This window comes from Schistocerca cancellata, chromosome 3 (assembly GCF_023864275.1).
Source record: "Schistocerca cancellata isolate TAMUIC-IGC-003103 chromosome 3, iqSchCanc2.1, whole genome shotgun sequence".
Lineage (NCBI taxonomy): Eukaryota > Metazoa > Arthropoda > Insecta > Orthoptera > Acrididae > Schistocerca > Schistocerca cancellata.
The window spans coordinates 879,179,507-879,206,898 of record NC_064628.1 but is presented as its reverse complement, the minus strand read 5'-3'; positions in this window follow the sequence as shown (position 1 = coordinate 879,206,898).

The following is a 27,392-nucleotide window of genomic DNA, read 5'->3' as shown; positions in this document are numbered from 1 at the left end:
TTACCCAAAACTTGCATTTTTTCATTTATTAGCTCATGCTTTATTTAAGGCTTTATTGTTTATGTGTGCAGGTTCAATAATTCATAATTTAAAGGATTCTCAGGACATTCGTTTTATAGGTTCTATTGTTAATTTTATGCCTTTAACTTCAGTTTGTTTTAATGTTTCTAGTTTGTCTTTGTGTGGTATACCATTTTTAGCTGGTTTTTATTCAAAGGATTTAATTCTTGTAATGGTTTATTTAAGATGAATTAATTGTTTAATTTTTTTTCTTTATTTCTTTTCTACCGGCTTAACTGCTTCTTATTCTTTTCGTCTTTTTTATTATTCAATGTCTGGTGATAATAATTTTTATTCTAGATTTTCTTTTGATGATAAGGGTTATTATATTTCGTTTGGTATAATTGGTTTATTATTTGTTGCTGTTTTTGTGGCAGTCTTTTGTCTTGGTTAATTTTTCCTATTCCTCGTGTTATTGCTTTGCCCTATTATTTAAAGTTTTTAACTATTACTGTAGTTGTTTTGGGTGCTTATTTAGGTTATCTTATTTTTAATTTTGATTTTTCTCAAAATTTATTTTCTTTAAGTATACTTTCTTTTGTCAGATTTGCTGGTTCTATGTGGTTTATACCTTTTCTTTCAACTAAGTTTATTAGATATATTCCTTTAAAATTGGGTTATTATTCATCTAAATCAATTGATTATGGTTGGGGTGAATTATTTGGTGACACAACTGTTGACTGCCGAACTAGTGTAGTCATGGACATTGAATAGTGCGGATGCTGTGATGTGCAACTCAAACCATAGTCGTGCTATTGCGATTCATCTGTCAGTTGTAGCTATCTACATTTACGTTAAGAAGATTACAGTGTCGTCTGTTGGTAAAAGTTTCATTCCATGTCGTTTCCGCCTGCGTCAATAACGTACTCTTCGAATTTGATGATGTTCCGAGCAATGGTTTTCTTTCTATAGCGTTTTGAAAGTGGAACTTTAATTATGGACACCCTGTACATTGTTACCCTTCTACCGACACCATTGAAACTCTCATACCGATTAGAGAAACGTGGCATGTGTCAGTCACTATTTAATCTCCTTCCAGCTGAACATTTCATTATAACTCATCTAAATATACTGGAGTTCCAGAAATTGCTATATTATAGAAATACAAAAGTCATTTGGCTTCATCAGAAATTTTAGTGACGAACTACGCAGGCCTAATATTCAAGAAAGACGAGTTGCCATACTGTATCCAGGTCGCGTCGTTATAAAAGATAACCACAACCCACTACTATACATATTTGACAACACAAAACATAAACAACAGAAGCGAACCAAATTTAGTTAGCCCAGTACTCGAGCTCACTGGCCGAAATCGAACTGCATCCCATGTTCATTCTCACTCACAGTTTATGAAGCAAATCACCTTAGAAGTCCGTAGAAGACTAAAGGCGTTGAAAAGTTGTTGTATTTACTTAGTGTTTGAGTACTGAAAATGTTCAAACATTCTCGACAAATCTGCTAACATCATAGAAGGTGGCAGCATGTTAATGATAAATATTTTGTAGCAGTTGGTAAACTCATTTACGACGAATATCGTAACGACTCTGCTGAGAGCAACTGTACAAAGTTATGAAAATTCCACAGGATTCGTTAACATATATGCGAGGATTGGAACTTAAATAGTGGCAACTATTTATTCACAACCGATACAAAAGAGTTACATGTCTGCACCTGTTACTGTCCTTCACCAGCGTTGTGTAGAGCCCGTTTTCGGTGATGTGGAAGGCGTAGTATATCGTTAGCGGAGCCTGTTCTGTTGACGGTGCGAATGGAGCGGTCTACTGCCTGTCGAATCTCTGGAACAGTTCTGAAGCGAACGCCACGAAGTTCCTTCATCTTCGCAATCAAATCAAAGTCACAAGGACCTAAGTCCGGGGAGTATGATGGATGATACAGTACGGCCCAGTCCCACGACCGAAGAGAGCAGCCACAGCTTGCGCTGTTTGCTCCCGTGCATTCTCTTGCAAAATGATGGGTGGGTTGCGCAGAAAGCGTCCCGCTTCTTTCGCAAAACTTTCTTTTGGAGCATCACTTGCTACCTGCTTTTGCTATAGGCAGAATCCACCAATGCTGTCGGCAACACCTATATACGACAACAAGTGTCTGGCGCAGTTGTTAGATCGTTTACAGCTTCTAAAATGCCACATTATCAAGATTTAAGTAAGTTTGAACGTGGTGAACGGCACACGAGCGGTGGGATACAGAACCTCCGAGGCAGCAATGAACTGGCGATTTCACCGTACGACCACTTCACGAGTGCGCCGTGAATATCAGGAATCCGGTAAAACATCAAATCTGCGACATCGCTGCGGCCGGAAGAGATCCTACAAGAACGGGACCAACAACGTCTGAAGAGAATCGTTCAGCGTGACAGAAGTGCCACCCTTCCGCAAATTGCTGCGGGTTTCAGTGCTGAGTCATCAGCAAGTGTCGGCGTGCGAAGCATACACGGAAACATCATCGATAGCGACTTTCGTAGCCGAAGGTCAACTCGTGTACCGTTGATTTCACGACACATAGCTTCATGCCTCGTGTGGGCCCGTCGACAATGAACTGCAGATGACTGGAAACATGTTGCCTGGTCGGTCGAGTTTCGTTTGAAATTGAATCGAGGGGATGGACGTGTACGCGTATAGACCCTGCATGTCAGCAGGGGACTGTTCAATCTGGTGTAGGCTCTGTAATGGTGTGGGGCATGTGCAGTGGGAGTAATATGTGACCCTTGATACGCGCAGATACCACTCTGACAGGTGACACGTACGAAAGCATCCTGTCTGATCACTTGCATGCATTCTTGTCCATTGGGCATTGCAGCAGGACAATTCAACACCCCCCACGTGGAGAATTGCTGCAGGGTGGGTCTAGGAATACTCTTCCGAGTTTAAACACTTCCGCTGGCCACCGAATTCCCCAGACACGAACATTATTGAGCCCATCTGGGATGCGTTGCAAGATGCTGTTCAGAAGAAATCTCGACCTCCTCGTATTCTGATGGATTTAAGGACTGGCCTGCAGTATTCATAGTCCGGAACCGAGCTGCTGCTACGGTCGCAGGTTCGAATGCAGCCTCGGGCATGTACACTCCTGAAAATGGAAAAAAGAACACGTTGACACCGGTGTGTCAGACCCACCATACTTGCTCCGGACACTGCGAGAGGGCTGTACAAGCAATGATCACACGCACGGCACAGCGGACACACCAGGAACCGCGGTGTTGGCCGTCGAATGGCGCTAGCTGCGCAGCATTTGTGCACCGCCGCCGTCAGTGTCAGCCAGTTTGCCGTGGCATATGGAGCTCCATCGCAGTCTTTAACACTGGTAGCATGCCGCAACAGCGTGGACGTGAACCGTATGTGCAGTTGACGGACTTTGAGCGAGGGCGTATAGTGGGCATGCGGGAGGCCAGGTGGACGTACCGCCGAATTGCTCAACACGTGGGGCGTCAAGTCTCCACAGTACATCGATGTTGTCGCCAGTGGTCGGTGGAAGGTGCACGTGCCCGTCGACCTGGGACCGGACCGCAGCGACGCACGGATGCACGCCAAGACCGTAGGATCCTACGCAGTGCCGTAGGGGACCGCACCGCCACTTCCCAGCAAATTAGGGACACTGTTGCTCCTGGGGTATCGGCGAGGACCATTCGCAACCGTCTCCATGAAGCTGGGCTACGGTCCCGCACACCCTTAGGCCGTCTTCCGCTCACGCCCCAACATCGTGAAGCGCGCCTCCAGTGGTGTCGCGACAGGCGTGAATGGAGGGACGAATGGAGACGTGTCGTCTTCAGCGATGAGAATCGCTTCTGCCCTGGTGCCAATGATGGTCGTATGCGTGTTTGGCGCCGTGCAGGTGAGCGCCACAATCAGGACTGCATACGACCGAGGCACACAGGGCCAACACCCGGCATCATGGTGTGGGGAGCGATCTCCTACACTGGCCGTACACCACTGGTGATCGTCGAGGGGACACTGAATAGTGCACGGTACATCCAAACCGTCATCGAACCCATCGTTCTACCATTCCTAGACCGGCAAGGGAACTTGCTGTTCCAACAGGACAATGCACGTAAACATGTATCCCGTGCCACCCAACGTGCTCTAGAAGGTGTAAGTCAACTACCCTGGCCAGCAAGATCTCCGGATCTGTCCCCCATTGAGCATGTTTGGGACTGGATGAAGCGTCGTCTCACGCGGTCTGCACGTCCAGCACGATCGCTGGTCCAACTGAGGCGCCAGGTGGAAATGGCATGGCAAGCCGTTCCACAGGACTACATCCAGCATCTCTACGATCGTCTCCATGGGAGAATAGCAGCCTGCATTGCTGCGAAAGGTGGATATACACTGTACTAGTGCCGACATTGTGCATGCTCTGTTGCCTGTGTCTATGTGCCTGTGGTTCTGTCAGTGTGATCATGTGATGTATCTGACCCCAGGAATGTGTCAATAAAGTTTCCCCTTCCTGGGACAATGAATTCACGGTGTTCTTATTTCAATTTCCAGGAGTGTATGTGTGTGATGTCCTTTGGTTAGTTAGGTTTCAGTAGTTCTAAGTCTAGGTGCTGATGACCTCAGATGTTAAGTCTCAAACTGCTTAGAGCCATTTTTTTGCAGTATTCATGGTATTAGTTCGATTCCCTGTAGCACTACTTCAGACATTAGTCGATTCCATGCCACGTCGTGTTGCGGCACTTCGACGTGCTCGAGGGGGCCGTAGACGATATAGGCAGGTGTACCAGTTCCTGAGGCTCTTCACTGTATTTTGTAGCAAGTAGTAAACTCATTTATGACGAGTGTCGTAATGACTCAACTCAGAGGAAGTGTTTGAAAATATGAAAATTCTACAGGATCCAATAACATACCGGGTGATAAAAAAGTCATAAATTTGAAAACTTAATAAAACATGCAGTAATGTAGATAGATAGGTAAACATTGACACACATGCTTGGAATGACATGAGGTTTCATTAGAACAAAAAAAAAAAAAGTTCACGAAATGTCCGACAGACGGCGCGTCGTTTGGTGATGATCGTGTGCTCAGCCGCCACTTTCGTCATGCTTGGCCTCCCAGGCCCCCTGACCTCAGTCCGTGCGATTGTTGGCTTTGGGGTTACCTGAAGTCGCAAGTGTATCGTGATCGACCGACATCTCTAGGGATACTGAAAAACAACATCCGACGCCAATGCCTCACTATAACTCCGGAAATGCTTTACAGTGTTGTTCACAACATTATTCCTCGACTACAGCTGTTGTTGAGGAATGATGGTGGACATATTGAGCTTTTCCTGTAAAGAACATCATCTTTTCTTTGTCTTACTTTGTTATGGTAATTATTGCTATTCTGATCAGATGAAGCGTCATCTGTCGGACATTTTTTGAAATTTTGTATTTTTTTGGTTCTAATAAAAACCCATGTCATTCCAAGCATATGTGTCACTTTTTACCTCTCTTTCTACATTATTCCGTGATTTCTTCAGTTTTAAAATTTATACTGACTTTTTGATCACCCGGTATATATGCAAGTGCATTATACGTGCGCTGTGAATGCAATTTTGCCACCGAAGTAAAGACACGTAGCGGAAGAACATTAGTAAGGCGGTAAAATTAAATAAACAATACAAATACAATTACAGAGCCCTTTGATCGGACATACGGTCTTGAGGATATCAGTAATTGTACATTACCAGCTTCCTTGCCCATTGATTTCACAGCAGAATTCGTGTCTGCTGTTCAATGAAGTTGTGCCTAACCTCTACCCGCCTATAATCCGCTGGAGAGAAACAGTCTGATGCCGGCAACAGCTGGAGTTCGGAACATGGTGTCATTACGGCCTGAATAATTGTCACGGGGTGACAATCGCCCACGCATCGGCAGCCTTTTGTCGGCAGCAGCGTTCACGGAACTGGCGCCATTTCCCGGCGCAGAGTTTTCGCAGAAGAGTGGCGCCATAATGGAAGCGGACAGCCGCGGCGGCTGCACACGCGACAGCCAGTGGTTCGCGACCTACACAGGCCGCACAGTGCTGGGAACGGCCGGCCGTCACGCCACCCACCGAGTAAGCAAGCAGTAATCCTATTGTCTCTGCCACTCGCGGTCGCCCTGTTGATTATCTGCCCCGCCAGTTGCTCTGGGGAACGAGTGCGCCGATCCCTTCTGCGCACAACAAAACCACATTTTCTTCGTCACAGGCTATTTAGCAAAGAATCTGCAAATTGCGTTGCTACTACTGTCAAGCACGCCTGCACCTCTGCTCGTGTAAAACTACTCACCAGGTAACGTCTTGAAACCAGAGGGGATCACATTCCGTTTTAACCCGCTCGTTCTTGCCTATTAGCCACGCAGGTAAGCTGCCGCACGTTATCAGCAGAACGGGCAGGCTGCTTTGTTCCCATCCGAGCCAAGCTGCGCCCACCACAAGCAGGCGAAAGAACTCCTGCTTGCCTGCCTGTCAGTGATCCCTCCGTTCTACGCTCCGTAAAAGTTTACTCTGCACGCTCTCACTGCAGTATTACGAGTAGGATTCATAAGTTAATAAAAAGTCGTTTCTTATCGAATATCACAAGGCGGGCCTTATTGAAATACATATTCGTTTTGTGTCACAAAAGGCCAGAAAATAGTCGATTTTATTTGTCTTCATTGTTTTTCTTTTAGATGTATTTATTTGTCTCTGTACGAACGATTTTCTCTGCAATTTCACCCTCTTTCGACTAGTTCATCTGTTCTCAATTCGAACCATCATCAAGTCACAATTAGTACATGTTTTATGTAGTAAGCAGAATCGTCACCTAAAGACCTGAAGATGTCTATTATACTGCAATGCTAACGGAACTATGTAATAGAAGTCTAATTTCTGTAACCTTAGTGCATTTCAGCCAACTTAATTGCTTTTTCGAGGCTGCTATTCCGGGTTCGCTGAATTCATTCTAACGTAAGTCGCTGAAACCCTTCCTTCTAATTACTTTTGAATACGTTGTGGGAATGAACAGTGATCAATGTGTAACAAATATTTACTATGAAAAACAGTCTTGATCACAATTTATTTATTACGGTCACCGGTTTCGATCACTACTGTGGTCATCTTCAGACCAATGAGTAAGAACCTCCTTCTGGTGGTAAATCACTAGTGAGGCTCTTACTGATTGGTCTGAAGATGACCACAGTAGTGGCCGAAACCGGTCACCGTAATAAATAAATTGTGATCAAGACTGTTTTTGATGGTAAATAGCTCCTTCTAAATTCTCCGAATGCATTTTAGTAAATTCCATGATGGTTTTTCATGTTACGTTAATCTAAAAAGTACATCCATGAAAGAATAAGCTATCCTTTCACACTAAGCTTTCTTCGCATCACGTTGCATACTACCATAACGTGGTTTCTAACACCCACAGAGCCATTTTTTTCTGTTTCAGTCAATATTTGCCCTAAATTTAGAAACTTTGTTGTTGTTGTGGTCTTCAGTCCAGAGACGAGTTTGATGCAGCTCTAAATTTATTACTGCCAAATGGACTAAAGCCCTTACCACACATTTCCATACTCTCGTCAGCCATTAAGTCTTTCTGCTTTTTCAAAATATTTAGGGAGTGAGTAAACTGCTGGTCAAATTTACAAAGATGCCGTAACATTTCCGACGTTCCCGAATGAGTGTTTAGCAACTCTCTACCCAATCTGCATCGCGAGACATCTAAAAACAGTTTTGAAGCTGCCCCATAAAGACACGCAAATCTTTCCCCTGCTGGGCTTGGACTCTGTTTCGTGGCTGTTATATATTCCCCAGTTCTTAATTTCTTCGCAATCGCCTTCAAGTTTGTTTTGTTCATTTTGCCCCTCGCAACGTTATGATAAGTAAGCTGCTGTGGAGCTACCTACATAAACATATAACTGGCTGTTTTGTAGTCACGTTTGATTGACAACGCACCCTGTAGTCGGGTGCAGCAGGCTGAACGGGGCCCCTAAAGCTTGCCAGGCTTGCAGAAACCCAAGTGGGCCTGCTTTAACCGCTGTACTTCAGGACACACGTACTCCTGTGTCTTTATTGCAGCAGGCAGGGCTGCTTCAGTGGTTGAGGCAGAGATAGGGGCAGGCAGGCTGAAAGGATAATTTGTACACCTCTGCCTGAAACAGCACTTGCAGACACCTGATAACTCACTCGTACGGAGCAGGCTCCCTATTGATCCTTTAGATTTAGGGCGTCCAACTGCAGGAACCCTCCTTCTGTACATATTGCTGCCACGCGTTCGGAAAGCCGCTGTGCACTGGACAGTGGACTATGGGGGTAGATTACGTTCTGAGTTCGGAAGAAAATTGGCAACAGGGCTTAATGTCGGCCGGAGCGCGCCGGAACGGTGTTCCGACATCTCCAAGCGAATTTGTTTTAATTCACTGCAACCAGTTGCATAAAGCCGGCACCGGAGATTTAAAATAGTACACGTGTATTACATCGCAACGTAACTATAATTTGCCTATGCGCCGGCGCCAGTGCACGTGCCAAGGGTGGTCAACGTGATGCGATAGGCAGAGGTGCGTGGCGAGGCACCGCGTGCGCGCGCGTGTGTGTGTGTGTGTGTGTGTGTGTGTGTGTGTGTAAAGTACAGGGTTATTACAAATGATTGAAGCAATTTCACAGCTCTACAATAACTTTATTATTTGAGATATTTTCACAATGCTTTGCACACACATACAAAAACTCACAAAGTTTTTTTTAGGCATTCACAAATGTTCGATATGTGCCCCTTTAGTGATTCGGAAGACATCAAGCCGATAATCAAGTTCCTCCCACACTCGGCGCAGCATGTCCCCATCAATGAGTTCGAAAGCATCGTTGATGCGAGCTCGCAGTTCTGGCACGTATCTTGGTAGAGGAGGTTTAAACACTGAATCTTTCACATAACCCCACTGAAAGAAATCGCAATGGGTTTAAGTCGGGAGAGCGTGGAGGCCATGACATGAATTGCTGATCATGATCACCACGAGCGATCCATCGGTTTTCCAATCTCCTGTTTAAGAAATGCCGAACATTATGATGGAAGTGCGGTGGAGCACCATCTTGTTGGAAGATGAAGTCGGCGCTGTCGGTCTCCAGTTGTGGCATGAGCCAATTTTCCGCGGGCTACGCGTGAAACTTGCCCGCACGCGTTCAACCGTTTCTCCGCTCATTGCAGGCCGACCCGTTGATTTCCCCTTACAGAGGCATCCAGAAGCTTTAAACTGCGCATACCATCGCTGAATGGATTAGCAGTTGGTGGATCTTTTTTGAACTTCGTCCTGAAGAGTCGTTGCGCTGTTATGACTGACTGATGTGAGTGCATTTCAAGCACGACATACGCTTTCCCGGCTCCTGTCACCATTTTGTTTCACTGCGCTCTCGAGCGCTCTGACGGCAGAAACCTGAAGTGCGGCTTCAGCCGAACAAAACTTTATGAGTTTTTCTAGGTATCTGTAGTGTGTCGTGACCATATGTCAATGAATGGAGCTACAGTGAATTTATGAAATCGCTTCAATCATTTGTAATAGCCCAGTATATCAGGGAGAAAATTGACACAGCTGTTCTTCATACAAAATCTTGTGCTTTTTCGTTTTTATTATAAGGATTTGTGATCTAAAACCACAATTTAAGAAAAATGTTTTGTAATAAAATGATTTCTCATAGTAAGTTTTACCAGAAATTTCAAAAATCCAAATTGATACTTTTATGGGTCGGGGGAATGGGGAAATGAGGGGCTGTATTGTTGAAAAGCTACATTAGGTACCTGAAATTTTTGAAATTAACCATTGGTCAAAAGAACTAGTTTTTTTAAAGATACGACACATATTTAATTCCTCTTCTGCTAAATACCATTTAACTATTTGGTTCAGCTGATCAAAGTTTCTCAGCTGTGTTTAGAGGTTCAATTTGTTTTTATATTGTGTTGCTTTCAAGTGGGGAACGTAGTTTTTCTGTTGTTTCGGCAAGGCGATAAACGCACAGATGCAGTAAAAGAAGCATTTGCTGAAATTTCACGGAAGCAAATATACCTCATCGTAAGGCGGTTCACCGACTTATTGAGAAATTTTGAGAGACAGACTCAGTGTTAGATACCGAACGAACAGGAAGACCACTTGAAGTAAATGAACAAGATTCGTTGGATGTTAATGACTTTGTGCAGGAAAATCGTAAGATGGCAAGTTGGCACAAGAAAAATATAACGAACTTTCAAGCGCGCTTGAAGCGGTTAGGCAAACACTTAAAGTTTTCCCTTAGAAAGTGACAGCAGCCCAAGAATTTAAGATGGACATCAGGAAAAGCGAATCCGTTACTGGAAAAGGGTTACATCTTTTATTGAGAGGAATACCACTGATATTATTGATGTTACCATCTATACAGACGGATCTCGGTTTCACATCTCTGGTCATGTTAACACATAAAACAAACGATTGTCGTCAGTGGAGCGGTTGCAACTGTTCAAGTTGAAACCGCTTCACTGACGACAATCGTCAGTTATTTCCAACCAGTGTTGTAACTGCACAGTAACTTTCTGAACACCCTGTACTTTTCGGCCGTTTTCTCAGTTAGTCTTCACCACTGGGGGTGCATCTATGGGAACAAGGGAAGGGACTCGTTAGGCTTGTGTGTGCTCCAGCATGCTGCAACTGGGATAAACTTTTCTGAGGGCAAACAACGTGGGAGGAAATTGGTATTACTCATTCACAGAGATTTACTGTGCTGATAAACTTTCAGTTCTGGTAACAGAAGCCGGCCGGAGTGGTCAAGCGGTTCTAGGCGCTACAGTCCGGAACCGCTCGACCGCTACGGTCGCAGGTTCGAATCCTGCCTCGGGCATGGATGTGTGTGATGTCGGTAGGCTAGTTAGGTTTCAGTAGTTCTAAGTTCTAGGGGACTGATGGTCTCAGATGTTAAGTCCCATAGTGCTCAGAGACATTTGAACCATTTGGTAACAGATTTGCACGGGACAGAAGCAGAGCGAGAGATAAACTCATGTTAGTTACAGTTATTGAAGCAAGAGTACGAACACACTGGTCAAACTAAAACGTGGCAGTGTAAAGTAGTTATCATACGACAAACGTGGGAAAGTTTTCAGCAATTCGGAAAGAGTTCGGCTCACATAGTTCCACTGGGTCTCACCGTCATTGCCACATGGTTCACATGCTTAGCGTGTCCCACATAGCCATCAACACCTCCAACGCGTCCAGACTGCAGCTCGTCCCATCTTCAGCTCTCGATAATTCACTCCACAGCACCCCAGAGTAGACGCACTTTTTGGGCGCACATTCTGGCTAATCTCAAGCCAAACTTCTGGATACACAAGGGTCCAATAGGCTCGCATTAAAAGCGTGCCCTACGGATTCATTGTTCGGCCGTCTAAACTGACAGTTTTTCTAGAAAGTTCTCGATGATTTTACCACGAGCTTCCAGCAGTCAATGGGAACACTCGCACACAAATTCGGTGGCATAGATCATTCCACCTGCGCACTCCATGTCACGTACGTAAAGACAGAGACGGTTGAGCTTCTCTGAAACCATTTCTCTCCTTCTTCTTCGATTACCCTCAATCTCCCCCCCCACACCCCTCCCACCCCGCGACCCAAAAACTGCTGTCCTCTGCATTCCAACGGTTTAGCCCTCTGTTTCTAAGCTCAGAGAGGGCAGAAAATTCGACATAGCCCACAGCCAAACTAAAAGAATGGATTTCGTGCAACACAGAGAGTGTTCATGAAATAGGAGAAAGTTGGGATACAATAAAACATATACCGCCGCTCGGGATTAGCCGAGCGGTCTAAGGCACTGAAGTCATGAACTGTGCGGGTGGTCCTTGTGGAGATTCGAGTCCTGCCTCGGGCATGGGTGTGTGTGTTTGTCCTTAGGATAATTTAGGTTAAGTAGTGTGTAAGCTTAGGGACTGATGACCTTAGCAGTTAAGTGCCATAAGATTTCACAGACATTTGAACATTTTTTGAAAACACATGCCCCACAGATGATTTACAAAAGACATCGGTTCCAGTAGAATATGAAAAAACTACATATAAAATGATAAAATACCTTACGTAGTTACCAGGATATACTCTAACCAAGGATGTACTCACATGTAGGTACGCCTTTCACAGTTCTTCAGTGAATTATTGTGTCTGTTGCATTGCGAGTTATTTAGATCACCAATTCCAAAGGAGCAGAAATACAAAATATCAGATTGTCAGTAAGTATTCGGTTTTTAGATATAGCATTTGGTTTTTAGTTTCAAGATGGCATGCTTCTATGCACTAAGATACTCTTATTACTTATGACTTTCACTTAATCCAGGAGCAGAAATACAAAATATCAGATTGTCAGTAAGTATTCGGTTTTTAGATATAGCATTTAGTTTTTAGTTTCAAGATGGCATGCTTCTATGCACTAAGATACTCTTATTACTTATGGCTTTCACTTAATCCAGTACTGATACCGAAAGAGTATCTAGATAATAAGCATAATACATTACAAACCGGTGACTACAGAGAAAATCCTTGAAGTGAGTTACATATTAACATTCTGTCTTTGTAATTTATCGAGTTATAAATTTGACGACCAACGGATTTTTAAGAGACAGATTGTAAGACGTATGCTTTGCCTGCGATAGGCGAGGCATGACAGAATCTCTGATCAGAGAGTAGTTTGTCGTTAGTTGTTGCTTGTCGCTAGTCTGCGCTTGACTGCGCGAGTCGACAGTAGTAGTAGCAGCGAGTGAGTAGTTGTCTGGTGTAGTCTGCGGGAGTCGGCATGCGTCGGCTATGTGCTCTGCTTGCGACTCTGGTCAGGACTCTGATGGATGAGTATTGTTGTAGAAGGTAAAGAAGCAGCCTTGCGCATATTTAATAATGTATGTTAATTGTAATTGAATTTGTTCAAAGAAATACCCCAATAATAATTTTTATAATATAAAGCAACTCTTTTAAAGAAAAGCATTCACTTCAATTTAAAGAAAATTTCCATTGCATGAACATTCCTTCCAAAAATCAGAAAAAAAATTTTACGCCAGCATTGCATGAAGCTGTGTCGAAAAATTCCAACTTTAGAGCAGATATAATTGCAGTTTTTATTGAGTTAAGAATTTTTGCTTTTTTTTTATCCAGAATACAGGGCCGAAGGTCAGCGCTGCTGTCCTCATAAAATTCATCAGGTTACAAAACTTTTTTACTATATTTGGTGTTTAGGAATTTCTCTATTTCGAACCTGACATTAAATGGGAAAAAGAATTTTGTGGGAATATTAAGTGTGAATGCATTCTTTGCACAGAGACTATAAATTGGAGCCAATTTTGTTCAGAGGTTACATTAAAATCAATTTTGTTCAGAGGTTACAATATTAGAAAAATTCATTTAATTATTACTTTTTTGTGGTGAGGTTACACTTGGCTACATTTCCATTTTAAAAAATATTTTTTGTGGGGAGGTTACACTTGGCACACAATTTCATTGACTTTTTTTTCTCTGCGGGGAGGTTACACTTGGCGACCCTGCCAGGATCGTATTTTTTTTTTTGTGAATCTTCTGAGAAGTAGTCATATATCTGCTCTTATTTACTTAAACATAGTTTGCATTTACTAATTTGTCACTCTTTCTTTCACAGATCATCAGCAATTTGTTTCTCTTTGTTGTAATTTTGTTTGTTGCATTTTTGAATTGTCCTTGTTTCATTTGTGAATAATTTTGATTAGTAAAAAATGCCACGAAAAACTGTTAACAGTACATCGCAATGTGTAATGAGTGAAATAGCCGATTTTAATAATTTGACCGATAGTACTTGCGACACGCAGTGTAATGATGACAATCTTCCATTTACTGACAATCAGTGCGTACCGACCACTAGTAATGATTTTTATCGTAGTGATGAGCAAACAAATCCGATTGTGTCATCTGTTAATTTAATGACAATTGATGACGCGGGACGTTCTGTTACAATGAACGCTGCCCAGCTTGAAACACCCGGTTTGCATAATTTACGTAATGAACAGACAAATATTTCTAATGAAAATGAACAGTGTAATCAGAGTACGACAGATTTATTTAATTCCGGTGTAGTGACCAACAGTGCATATCCGATTGGCAAACATTTTCAAAAATTACAGAATGACAGAATGGTTACACAAAACGTGACAATTGCAGGTACGCCATCAAACAGCACAGAGAATAGAGTAGGTAATGTTACTTTGAATCAAATTATGGCACTGTTGCTACAATATAGTGAAAATTTCGAACAACTTAATGGAAGTTTTGAGAAAAATTCCAAACAGTTGAATGAAATAATAGACAACCATTATAAACAACTTAATGAAAGTTTCGACAACCATTACAAACCACTTAATGAACTAATTAATGAAAGCTTCAAACAGTCAAATGAAAAACACGACAACCTTAACAATCAGAGCAAACAACTTAGTGAACAGATTACAGCCATTACCGTGCAACGAGATGATACTAAAGAACAATTATGTGACGAAATTGAGGTTTGTGTTAAGAACAATAGTGAAGAAACTAGATCTGTTGCACAATAATTAAGTAATAGATATGCAGGCACAACAGAATCAATTAGACATGAATTTAATGTAGTCACAGAACAATGTTCAGAAAACGCAACACAGATACGCGACGAGTTTAACTTAAAGTCACCAGAACTTTCACACACTCTGGATACGGAAGTCGATAAGAAATTTGAACAACAGATCAGCCACATTGACGAACGTATTAAAGTAACAGAAATGAAAATTGTTTCAGTCAATAACACGTCACAACATACGGCACATTCAGAACATTTGTCACACTCACACAGCCAGTGTAACTTAGGTAATTTACAGAGAGTATGTGACTTAATATCTGAAAAGACACAGACAAACAGATTCCTATGCAATCGTGAACCTGTTCACACATTCAGAGACGATAAAGTTAATTACGAGCAATTTTTATCCGTAAGAAAATCTAAGGTACTTAATAAGAGAGAACACAGGTACACGCTTTGAGCTAGATACGTCGATTTATTTTTGTACTTTCTCTGCCATTACCTGTAATGCAGAAACTAGCTTTGGATTGGATACTACAATTTTCTTTTGAATTTCCACCGCCATTGCATGAAACGCAAAAGCTAAAACTTATTTGTAGCGCGTAATTGACCTCAGGGGATTCATTACGCTTTAATGAATATGTGCCGTAGCGTGCACAGGGCCCCGAGCCGTAGTAGTGCTTCATCTTTAGTTTTCTGCACTGCTGCCTTTTCTTCTACTATCCTTTGTATCTATCTGAATAGCTCTTTAACTATCGCTCTATTTAGGATTAAGAATGAGTAAAGAAAACCAGATATGACAAATTTTACTGAAGTGACAAATTTCATTAGGCACTCCAGAACTACCAGCGTAATTTTGATATCAGATAAAATTTTAATCATCAGTATGTACAAAATTTTAAGCAGTCGCAACCACGTTTTGGTAACAATAGACGTTTTTCTCCGCAACAGCAACAAAACCAACCGGTTAGCATACCTAACCAACAATGTAATGTACAAGGTCAACCAAGCTTTAATGTTTCGCCGCGTACACGTATAGCATCAGCTCCGACAAATAGTAATGCACAGCAACAAGGAAATCACTACGTACAGAAAACACATCATTTGAATTCATATCGCAATGCACCATATAGGAATGACTATCATGACCGACGTAAAAGTAATGAGCACAATTTTCAGCGTACATTTAATAACAGTCGATCTTATCAGCAGCATGAACATCAGCAACAACATATTATCACGAATAAACCAGACAGTAGGTATCATCCAGAACGTAATACGCCAGGAAGAAATAATAGAACAGTACAAATAGTGGAAATGCCACAGCATCCTCCTGATAAAAATAACACGTCAGATAGAATTTGACTAGATATAGTACAGGTTGCACATTCCAGTAACGCAAGCAATAATTTTGACACGCAGAATCTTGTTCACGAGAATGTTATTTGAAACAAGCTTTGTTGAATGCACCACTTTTATCGCACCCAGATCTTACCAGAAATTTTTCCATTGCCACCGACAGTTCTAACACCGCTTTAGGCGTACATATTTTTCAGGAAATTGAAGAAGATGGTCGTACAGTAATTAAAAACATTGCTTTTGCAAGTCGCATTCTGTCACCTGCTAAACGAAATTATTCTGTTACAGGACTTGAAACATTATGTGTGGTATGGGCTTTTACCATATTTAGGCATTTTCTTTATAGAAGACACACTACCGTTTACACAGATCATAGAGCGATACAATTTTTACTTTCGGCTAAATTTACACACGACAAATTAAGTAGATGGAAACTTTATTTGCAGGAATTTAATTTTACAGTTGTTCACATTCCCGGCACACAAAATATTGTAGCAGACGCACTATCCCCTTCTCTTAAAAACAATCAGCAAGACATCGCAACCAACTTCCGCAAAGCAAATTTCAGCGTCATGTACATTCAACAAGTTGCATTTGAAAATTGCATTTCGTCGTCATTACAAGACATAGCACAAGAGCAGAGTAAAGACAACGTATGGAAAGAAATTAAACACCTTTGGCAAGATAGGAATAATGTTACCATTAGAAACCATTACACTGTACGCAATGACATTCTGTTTCGCCGCTCTCATCCTGACAGCAACAATTGGTTATTATGCATTCCTGACGAACTTGTTAACAAATTAATCTGGTATATTCATTTAAGTTACGCACATTACGGAGCCAGAAAATGTTTTCTTATACTGCGACAGAACTGTTATTTTACCAACATGGAGAAACGTATACGACGAGTTTTAGCGCCATGCAAAATCGGCCAGAAAGCTAAGTCAGATACGACTTCACATATTCCTCCATTACATCCCATTGTACCTGTTAAATTGAGACACATGGCCGCTGTAGATATTTTTGGTCCGATTCCCAGAACTAATAGAGGTTTTTGCTACATCTTTGTCACTGTTGAACTCACTTCAAAATTTGTTACCTTCACTCCGTTACGCAAAGCTACTGCTAAAACTGTTTCGAAAACAATTGTAAAACATTTTCTATTTCATGTAGGGCATGTGTTGAAAGTTATTTCCGACAATGGACCACAGTTTCGATCTGCTATATGGACACGTATGTTACGAGCTAGAAACATTTCTCCGATCTATATATCCAGGTACCATGCTTCTTCGAACCCTTGCGAACGATTAATGAAAGAAATTGGTAAACTGTGTAGAATATACTGCCATAAAAAACATATTGATTGGGACACATACATACTCTCATTCCAGGATGTAATTAATTCCATACCAAATGAATCTACTATGCTATCTCCGTCTGTTATACTCAAAAATGCTGAACCACCTAACAAAATTAAAGAATTAGTAACCTTTCCTACATCTCGTCGACTACGACACATGAAATAATTGACTTTGCGCTGAACAACATCAAACGTGCCGCAGAGAGCGCTGGAGAAGACAGCGAAAACAGGTTTGTACACGCCGTGACTTTCACATTGGACAGAAGATATTAGTACGTACACACTATTTATCCAACAGAAGAAAGAGTAGATGCAGTAAATTTGAGCTTCTATATGCAGGTCCATATCGAATTCGCAGCATTCCTCACCCCAATGTAGTACACGTCGAAACTTTGAGAACCAGAAAAAGCAAGGGCAGTCACCATGTCTCCAACATCAAGCCGTTTATTGAATGAACATGCTTTATGATTTATCACACTGTAATGCCATTTCCTAATTTTTTATGACCACTTATGCAATTATATTCACATGAACAGTATTTTTTCTTGGCAAGTGCCCGGCAAGGTAACGTTAACAGGTCGCTCTTCTTGTCGTTACACATCAGACTGTGGACATTTTCCATTTTTCATGTATGTATGATTGTTTTCCTGTTTTTCTTGTATGCACTATGAAATATTCAAAATATAACAAACACCAGCTGACTTTGACATTTTGCCTTATGATATCTCAACATCGTGACTATTTTACATTTTTTTTTTTTTTTTGCTGCTACATTGTGATACTCTGTGTACATTTTTGCACCTGTACACTGTCTGTGTTTTTGACATATTACGTTTTCCGTCATGCTATGCTGTATGCTCAATTATGTTACTATAAACCAGTTTATATTTAATGGGTATATGATTTAAATGCAAGACATTAATCTTTGTTCATCATTTTCAGAAGGAAATAACGTGTAAAAGAAATAAATTAAACAGAAATGGAATTTCACCTTTGGAATGAACGAAAGAAGATGCAATACCTCATCACGAAGAGCAAATGGATCAGAATTAACAAGCATTAACGATAATATACTATACACATCGTATGATAGCAGTCTTAACTAATTTTTTCTTTCAGAATACAAGGCGATTGATGCAGGCTGTCAGACAGAACTACACATCTTAGTTTTAGTGATGAAATATGCTAGAAATAAGGAATAGTTGTATATTGAATAATGAAGAGACTTTTTTGTAGATGATAATGAATAGTGATGAATAATGATGAAGAATATGCTACTATGGATAATGAAGTTTTTCTGTACAGGTGATGATAATAATGGAGTTATGGTAATATGAATAATGAAGTTTTCTTTGCAGATGAGAATAATGTTGAAGTTTATGTATTTATGCTATGTAGTTATTTAAGTATTTGTTGCAGTTAGTTTTGACAGTATGTCTTATGTCGCATGGTATGATGACTGAAAGTTTTGGAAATGACAGCTAGAGAACATACATTTTTTATACACATTTCACTACCTGTTAATTCGAAGTTCACTACTTTTCAGCATAATATGAGTTTCTTCTTTCAGCTTAATAATCCATTTTGTATTTTTCTAGGAGAAGCTATTCACGAAATTAATACGCTATAAGCAATTAATCATTAAATGTATGTCATTCATAAATGTGATCACATATACTCTATTTGTTTCATAACCTTGCTACAGCTGACTCATGATGAATGACGTTACACATCTTCATTTGCAGCAATAAATCAACAGCAAATATTGTTATGCCCCAGAAATTAGTTATCGATCCCAACGCAATGCATTGCTAGCACAAAAAAAAATGTATTACCAGTCCCAAATAATGCTACCAGTTTAAGAGAGTTCTGAGTAATACTGATCAGCTCTGAATAGTATGTCATTTGAATGATGAATTCTGAGTAATACTGAATGATGCTTTGTAATAATGCATAAATACTATGCGCATAATTTCTGTAAATAATATTTTTGTTATACTCTATAAATGCTATGCCAATAATTAACTCATTTTGAATGATCACTTCAGAAATATGCATAAAAAATGCTTTGTAACTGGCCAATGGATGCCACTGATTACTGTAATGAGATGACCTATGGTGCCAATGATTACTATAATTACATGAATTATGTATAAATGCTATGCCAATAATTAATGATGACTTCTGAATAATACATAAAACAATGCTTTGTATCTGGCCAATGAGTGCCAATAATTATTACATTCAGATAATTTATGAACATTATTCTGTAATACTACATACATGGTACAGAAATGTTCAGTAACTGGGCGATGAGTGCCACCAATTACTCAAATCAGTTGTTAGACTAGTGTGATTCTCAATGAAGACTAGAATGTGACTTAATGTCCTTCAGCTTCTGACCTAATTACTAGGAATTACTGCAATATCCTTTTGCCCTGTGTATCCTCATGATCATGGAGCACTATATTTGGTTTTTGCACTAATTCTACGTTGGTGTACCTTACAAGAACGTGGTGTTGACACGACATGCTGCCCACCACCTTGAGCGATGGAGATGTTATTATGGTCCCACTAATTGGTGTACCTAACATACTACCAAAATGTTAACATGGAATATTACTACGACAGTTCAGTGTCTTGGCTACACTGATTAATACTTCAAGGAAAAGAACTTCAGATTATCTCACTTGGTGTTGTGCTTCTGTAGAAAGATATGAACTTTAAGAGCAGCTGCGTGCAACCTAAAGTGCTTCAACCATGATGCTATCCTTGCCTTTCCTATCCTACTCTTGTAAAATAGTGAAGAAAAGTATAGACAGTGTGTGTGCACTTATGTCATTTTGTTAACATGATTTGTACTCATTGCCTATACATTTTGTGATTTCCTAATATGTTCTATACTACAGTGCATGTGCACTTTATGTCATTTTGTTAACATGATTTGTATTCATTGCATATACATTTTGTGATTTGGTGATATGTTGTGAACTACAGTGAGTGTGCGCTTTTTGTCCTTTGTTAATATGATTTGTACTCATTGCCTATGCATTTGTGATTTCCTGATATGTTCAGTACTACAGTGCGTGTGCACTTTTGTCATTTGTCAATATGATTTGTACTCATTATGTTTATTTGTTGTAAAAATGCTAAAGAGTTTTATAGTGCGTGTGCACTTTTGCCATTTGTTAATATGTTTTGTACTCATTGTGTCTACATTTCGTCATTGCCTGATATGTTCTGTACTCAGTGAATGTGCACTATGTTTTATTTCATGTTCTGCACCCAGACATATGTATATATTCTGTGATTGTAAAGTTAGTTAATTAAGAAAAATTTTTTGATCATGGCAAGTCCAATTGACTCACCATCGCTGCCAAATTTCAAATTTTTGCCCCCCCCCCCCTCCCCCCCCCCCCCCCCCGTGGAGGGTTATGTAAGACATATGCTTTGCCGGCGATGGGCGAGGCATGACAGAATTTTTGACCAGAGAGTAGTTTGTCGTTAGTTGTTGCTTGTCGCTAGTCTGCGCTTGACTGCGCGAGTCGACAGTAGTAGTAGCGAGTGAGTAGTTGTCTGGTGTAGTCTGCGGGAGTCGGCATGCATCGGCTGTGTGCTCTGCTCGCAACTCTGGCCAGGACTCTGACGGATGAGTATTGTTGTAGAAGGTAAAGAAGCAGCCTTGCGCATATTTAATAATGTATGTTAATTGTAATTGAATTTGTTCAAAGAAATATCCCAATAATAATTTTTATAATTTAAAGCATCTCTTTTAAAGAAAAGCATTCATTTCAATTTAAAGAAAATTTCCATTGCATGAACATTCCTTCCAAAAATCAGAAAAAAAATTTACGCCAGCATTGCACGAAGCTGTGTCGAAAAATTCCAACTTAAGAGTAGATATAATTGCTGTTTTTATTGAGGTAAGAAATTTTGCTTTTTTTTATCCAGAATACAGGGCCGAAGGTCAGCGCTGCTGTCCTCATAAAATTCATCAGGTTACAAAACTTTTTTATTATATTTGGTGTTTAGGAATTTTTCTATTTCGAACTTGACATTAAATGAGAAAAAGAATTATGTGGGAATATTAAGTGTGAATGCATTCTTTGCACAGAGACTATGAATCGGAGCCAATTTTGTTCAGAGGTTACATTAAAATCAATTTTGTTCAGAGGTTACAATATTAGAAAAAATCATTTAATTATTATTATTGTTTTGTGGCGAGGCTACACTAGGCTACATTTCCATTTAAAAAAATATTTTTTGCGGGTGGGTTACACTTGGCACACATTTTCATTGATATTTTTTTCTCTGCGGGGAGGTTACAAGATATATAGTGATCCGTATCTCTCAATTTGTTTGAATAGATATAAATTCTGCTTGACAACTTTATCTGGCTTAGTTTCAGGTTGTACATTCACTAATTTAATTGGAAAAAGGAAGTTCAAAATTTTTTGTCTGCTTCTGAAACAACATTACACGATGAGCGAAGTATTACATCCTTCCACATATGTTTCTGTGCAGCCAAACGCTGTGCAAGATTTCACCATTGGCAATAAAGAAACATTTACTGAAAATACTACAGCAAAGAGAAATTGCGCAATTTTCAGAAAGTCATCTGCAAACGTACACCGCCACTACTCTGCTTATCGAGACGTTGGTTTCAGTACAATACTGTCATGCTCGGTCATGTATTATGTGTGGTCGAAGACCTGAAGCTACAGCATTTTGTTTGGCCTTTAATATCGCAGACCGCGCCTGCCGCCAGAGAGACTCTATTCGGCGGCGGCGAAGAACTGTTGCTCCGCGACTCTGCAGGGACGATGAACTGTTTTCCGCTAGTCAGCTGCTTCCTCTAGTCAGCTGTACGACGGTCATCGAAGATGGATCAGTCCAGACACTGTGGTGCAGGAAGCTGTATTCAGAGTTCAAGAACACTCATTCAGGATGCTGAAAATGTGGAAGAGAGCAACCAGAGCTCCTGAAACGCGAAGTTTCTGGCGTTCTGGCAGAGCTCTAGAGGAGCTGCTCAAACAAGAAGACCAAAGTAAATGAAACCATCGCCGCTCCAACTTTATATGAATTTCGGGCTGGGACGACAGCCGTTGGAAGAATACTAACCAGCCATCTCACATATACACTTCTCAAAATATGACCCTCACTCGCAGATGTTCCCAGGTGTTTGCTGACGTTCTTTGTACACGACAATGTCCGAAAGTGTACGTCATAGAATTCGCCACAGTATATGCTTCAGACGAACACCAGTGCTGTACGAAAGGAAGTCAGTCTTTCATAGCCTCGCTGATGTCAATCCCTACTGCGGGTAGTACCCGAGCAGGGAGTAAGTGACATCAGCATTCCTCACGTCCGCAGCCACTACACCATCTAGGGCAGCAGCCATCCCATTAGCGGCGATCCCGTCTCTGTGCCTAACCTGAACACACTGAGGTGACAGAAGTCATGAGATACCTCCTGATATCACATTGGACTTCCTTTTTCCCGGAATTGTGCAGCAGCTCTACGTGGCATGGTTTCAACAAGTTGCAAGTTCCCTGTAGAAATACCGAACCCTGCTTCCTCTATAGTGCCCATAACTGGGAAAGTGTCGCCGATGCAGACATTGTGTACGAACTTACCTCTCTATTACGTCGTATAAATATTCGATAGGATGCATGTCGGGCAATCAGATGCCAAATCATTCCCTTGAATAGATCAGAATGTTCTTCAAAACAATTGCGAATAGATGTAGCCCAGTGGCATGATGCATAGACATCCACAAAAATTCCATCTTTGTTTGGGGACATGAAGTCCATGAGTGGCTGCAAATTGTCTCCAGTTAATCGGATTTGAGCATTTCCAGTCAATGACCAGTTCAGTTGGACCAGAAGACCCTGTCCAATCCATTGCATGTTAACACAGCCCACTCAATTATGGAGCCACCACAAGCTTCCAGAGTGCCTTGTTGACGTACTGGGTCTTTGAGATAGGCATCTCACTAGAACACTACCATCAGCTCATACCAACTGAAATCTGGACTCATCTGACCAGGCCAGGGTTTTCCAGTCGTGTCCAACCAATACGGTTACGATCCCAGAAGAGACACTGCAGAAGAAGTCATGTTGTTGGCAAAGAGGTTGTCTGCTGCCGTAACCCAAATTTCGACGCACTTTACTAACGGATACGTTCGTCCTACGTGCCATATTGATTTCTGATGTTATGTAATGCAGTTTTGCTTCTACGTTAGCACTAAAAAATTACGCTGTGCTTCGACTGCATTGTCCGTGGTGAGGGGTAATGCCTGAAATATAGTATTCTCAGCACACTCTTGACACTGTACATCCTGGAATATTTAATTTCCTAACGATTTCCGAAATGAGATATCCCATGCGCCCAGCTCCAACTAACATTTCGCGTTTAGAGTCTTTAAATTCCCGCCGTGAACCCATAATCACGCCAGAAACCTTTTCTCTTGAATCACCTGATTGCAAATGACACCTCCGCCACTGCACTGCCTTTCTATACCTGTTGTATGCGATATTGCCGCCACCTGTATATGTGCACATCGCTATTCCATGACTTTCCTCAACTCGGTGTAAAGGAATATTATACACTCCTGGAAATTGAAATAAGAACACCGTGAATTCATTGTCCCAGGAAGGGGAAACTTTATTGACGCATTCCTGGGGTCAGATACATCACATGATCACACTGACAGAACCACAGGCACATAGACACAGGCAACAGAGCATGCACAATGTCGGCACTAGTACAGTGTATATCCACCTTTCGCAGCAATGCAGGCTGCTATTCTCCCATGGAGACGATCGTAGAGATGCTGGATGTAGTCCTGTGGAACGGCTTGCCATGCCATTTCCACCTGGCGCCTCAGTTGGACCAGCGTTCGTGCTGGACGTGCAGACCGCGTGAGACGACGCTTCATCCAGTCCCAAACATGCTCAATGGGGGACAGATCCGGAGATCTTGCAGTACTCGGCAGACCGGATGGTCACCAATCCAAGTGCTAGCCCAGCCCGACAGCGCTTAATTTTGGAGATCTGACGGGAACCGGTGCTACCACTGCAGCAAGGCCATTGGATTTCTTTAGCAACTTGATAATTTATATCGACCATAATAATGGTGTTCACCTCTGTAATTTGTTCTTCAGGTTCATTAAGGAGCTGCGCGGGATTAGCCGAGCGGTCAAAGGCGCTGCAGTCATGGACTGTGCGGCTGGACACGGCGGAGGTTCGAGTCATCCCTGGGGCATGGGTGTGTGTGTTTGCCCTTAGGATAATTTAGGTTAAGTAGTGTGTAAGCTTAGGGAGTGTTGACGTTAGCTGTTAAGTCCCATAAGATTTCACACACATTTGAACAATTTTTCATTAATGAAATCCTCTTTTTCCTCCATAGTGCATGCTGACTGTGGTGCATATACATGCAAAACAGTATGCTGTGTCTTACCAGTCTCATTTGGATGATCCTGTCACTCACGTGCTCGACGTCTGTCTGTATGTCTATATTTTTATGAAGGACGAATCCAACTCCATTTTTGAATTCACCGCTGCACATGTCCATCCGTCTGTGGTTCTTACCCACAGCTTTTCCACTTTGTCTCACTCAGACTCAATATCCTGAGCTTACGCCTGTCCATAAGATCTACTAGTTATTCACATTTGTCAGTGACAGTTAGGATACTGAGTGTACCAATATTCGGTCATTCACTTTGCGAGGGTTTTGTTTATTCTGGTATCTCTGATGGGCATCATGGCATTTGTCTGTCATTACTTCGAGCGGTACAAGAAGAACTGTCATATCTTGTGTTTAATTCATTCCTCCATACGAGTCTTGATTTAGGTTTGAAATTAGTATATATTTGCTCAGCTGCTGACTTGCTAGTCATTACACAGAGTATGGGTTCCACGTTATACCCCGTGAAGAGCTGGTTCCTTGCGTGACCTTAACCATCGTTTCGCACTGGCCTACTGATGTGGAGGATGCCCATCCCCGCAGCTTGGATGCGCCAGGCAAGATTTACTCAATTACTCAAGTGGTTAATAGGGAAGGTGCCCCATCTCCTTCGAACTGGGTTGCTGGTTGTGTACGATGCTACAACCAACACCATGTACCGGTAAAATGTACCTGTGGCTCTCGTTGCTCGCTATAAGCCGTAGGTAATGGATCCGTGTGACTTGAGCGGACGTGCGGGATGCCTCGCAGACGTACGCGCGAACTGTACTGTCAAATCACTGAGTGTGAAATAGGGCACATTATTGGCATGAGAGAATGTGATACATGTACCCGAGAAATTGCTTCTCTTGTGGGACGAAGTGTTTCGGCAGCGCTACGAGTGTCTGCATAATTGTTCACAAAGGGACCAAGAACACAAAGAGATGGTCACATCAGCCAGACCACCCTCCACCCCCCCCTCCCGCCCGCCGACAAGATCGACACCTCGTACGAATGGCGTTGCAGGAGAGTTCTGTACCCCCTGGGCTCTGGCGCAACAGGAGAACAGTGGAAGAAATTGTACACAATGAGGAGTGACAGTCCATCGCCGTTTATTAAAGGCATAGGTTGCATGCGCGTCGTCCACGTCTCCGCCTAACTCTGACGAACTGACGAATGTGCATAGATGGCAGCGGTTTATGGGACGACATCTACTGTTTCATTTGTTCAAATGGCTCAGAGCACTACAGGACTTAACGCCTGAGGTCATCAGTCCCCTAGAACATACAATTACTTAAACCTAACTGACCTAAGGACATGACACACATCCATGCACGAGGCAGGATTCGAACCTGCTACCGTAGCGATCGCGCGGTTCCAGACTTTAGCGCCTAGAACCGCTCGGCCACACCGGCCGGCGACGTCAGTAGGGATAGGAATGGCATCAGATAGTGTTTTCGGATGAATCCAGGTTCTGTTAGTTTGAAAATGTTGGTGGCTTTTTGGTTCGCCTTAGACAGGGGGTAGCGACGTCACACTGACTGCATTCGATCAAGACATATAGTGCCGACTCAAGCCCTTATGTCGTGGGGTGCTATTGAGTACAACCACAAATCGCAGTTGGTGTGCATGAAGGGCACTGTGACCACTGTGACCTAGGTGAATGACATCCGGCGACCTGTAGCCATACCCTTTCTGCACAACACACAAGGCGCCATTTTTCAGCAAAACAATGCACGATCATATGTTGCTGATTGAATACGTGTCTTCTTGGTGTCCTGGCCCGCCAGATCAGAAGACTTGTCACCAGTCTGAAATGTGCAGGATATGGTGAAACGACAGCTCTGTGACCCGATGTGAAGCACAACAGATAAATCTTAGATACAGGTGAATCTAGCGTGGATGGCTATACCACAGGACGCCATTCGCGGCTTATACGCGTCGATGCCATCACGCGTGGAACAAGTTATCAGGACCCATGGCGGACGCTGTGCCTACTAGGCTACAAGACACATCCTGAACCAAGGCGAATGAAATGCTAATAATTTCTGCAAAAAATACTAATGTACATGCCCTGTGAATATCTCTTCTCAAGTCTTTTGTGAACATGAGTGTATTTCCAGTTTTTTTTTAATCTCTGGATTCAATGCTTTTGTAGACTGAAACCGCTGTCTCTTATATTTAAATTTTTCTGCTGCTTTCTTTACCACCGAATTTCAAACCAACGAAATCAGCCCTAAAATTTCGACGCTATCATTCAGCGTAGAGGAACAGGTGGAAACGGAGTGTCCTGCCAGAGGCGATTTATTGCAATGTAAGAACTCGTTCTTGCGTCCCGTGAAAGACTATTTGATGCTCCGCCAGTTTGTGTTTTATAAGATGTCCTGTGGGTGCAGCCATCCACACACCAGGCTGACAACGTGACAACATGAAAGACGCATAGGACACTGAATGTACAACCTTCACTAACACCCCAGTGTATCCGCTGTGGCAGAGCACTGAAACGGCGTTTGTTCGTCTTCGCAGTATGAAACGCACCAATTCTATCGTCGTCTTCACGCTTTCGGGACTCGGAAGTGAAGTAAGCAGTCATAGAGTTTCCATTATGAACAAAAACAGCAAAAAATGGGTCCAATGCAAAACCGTCG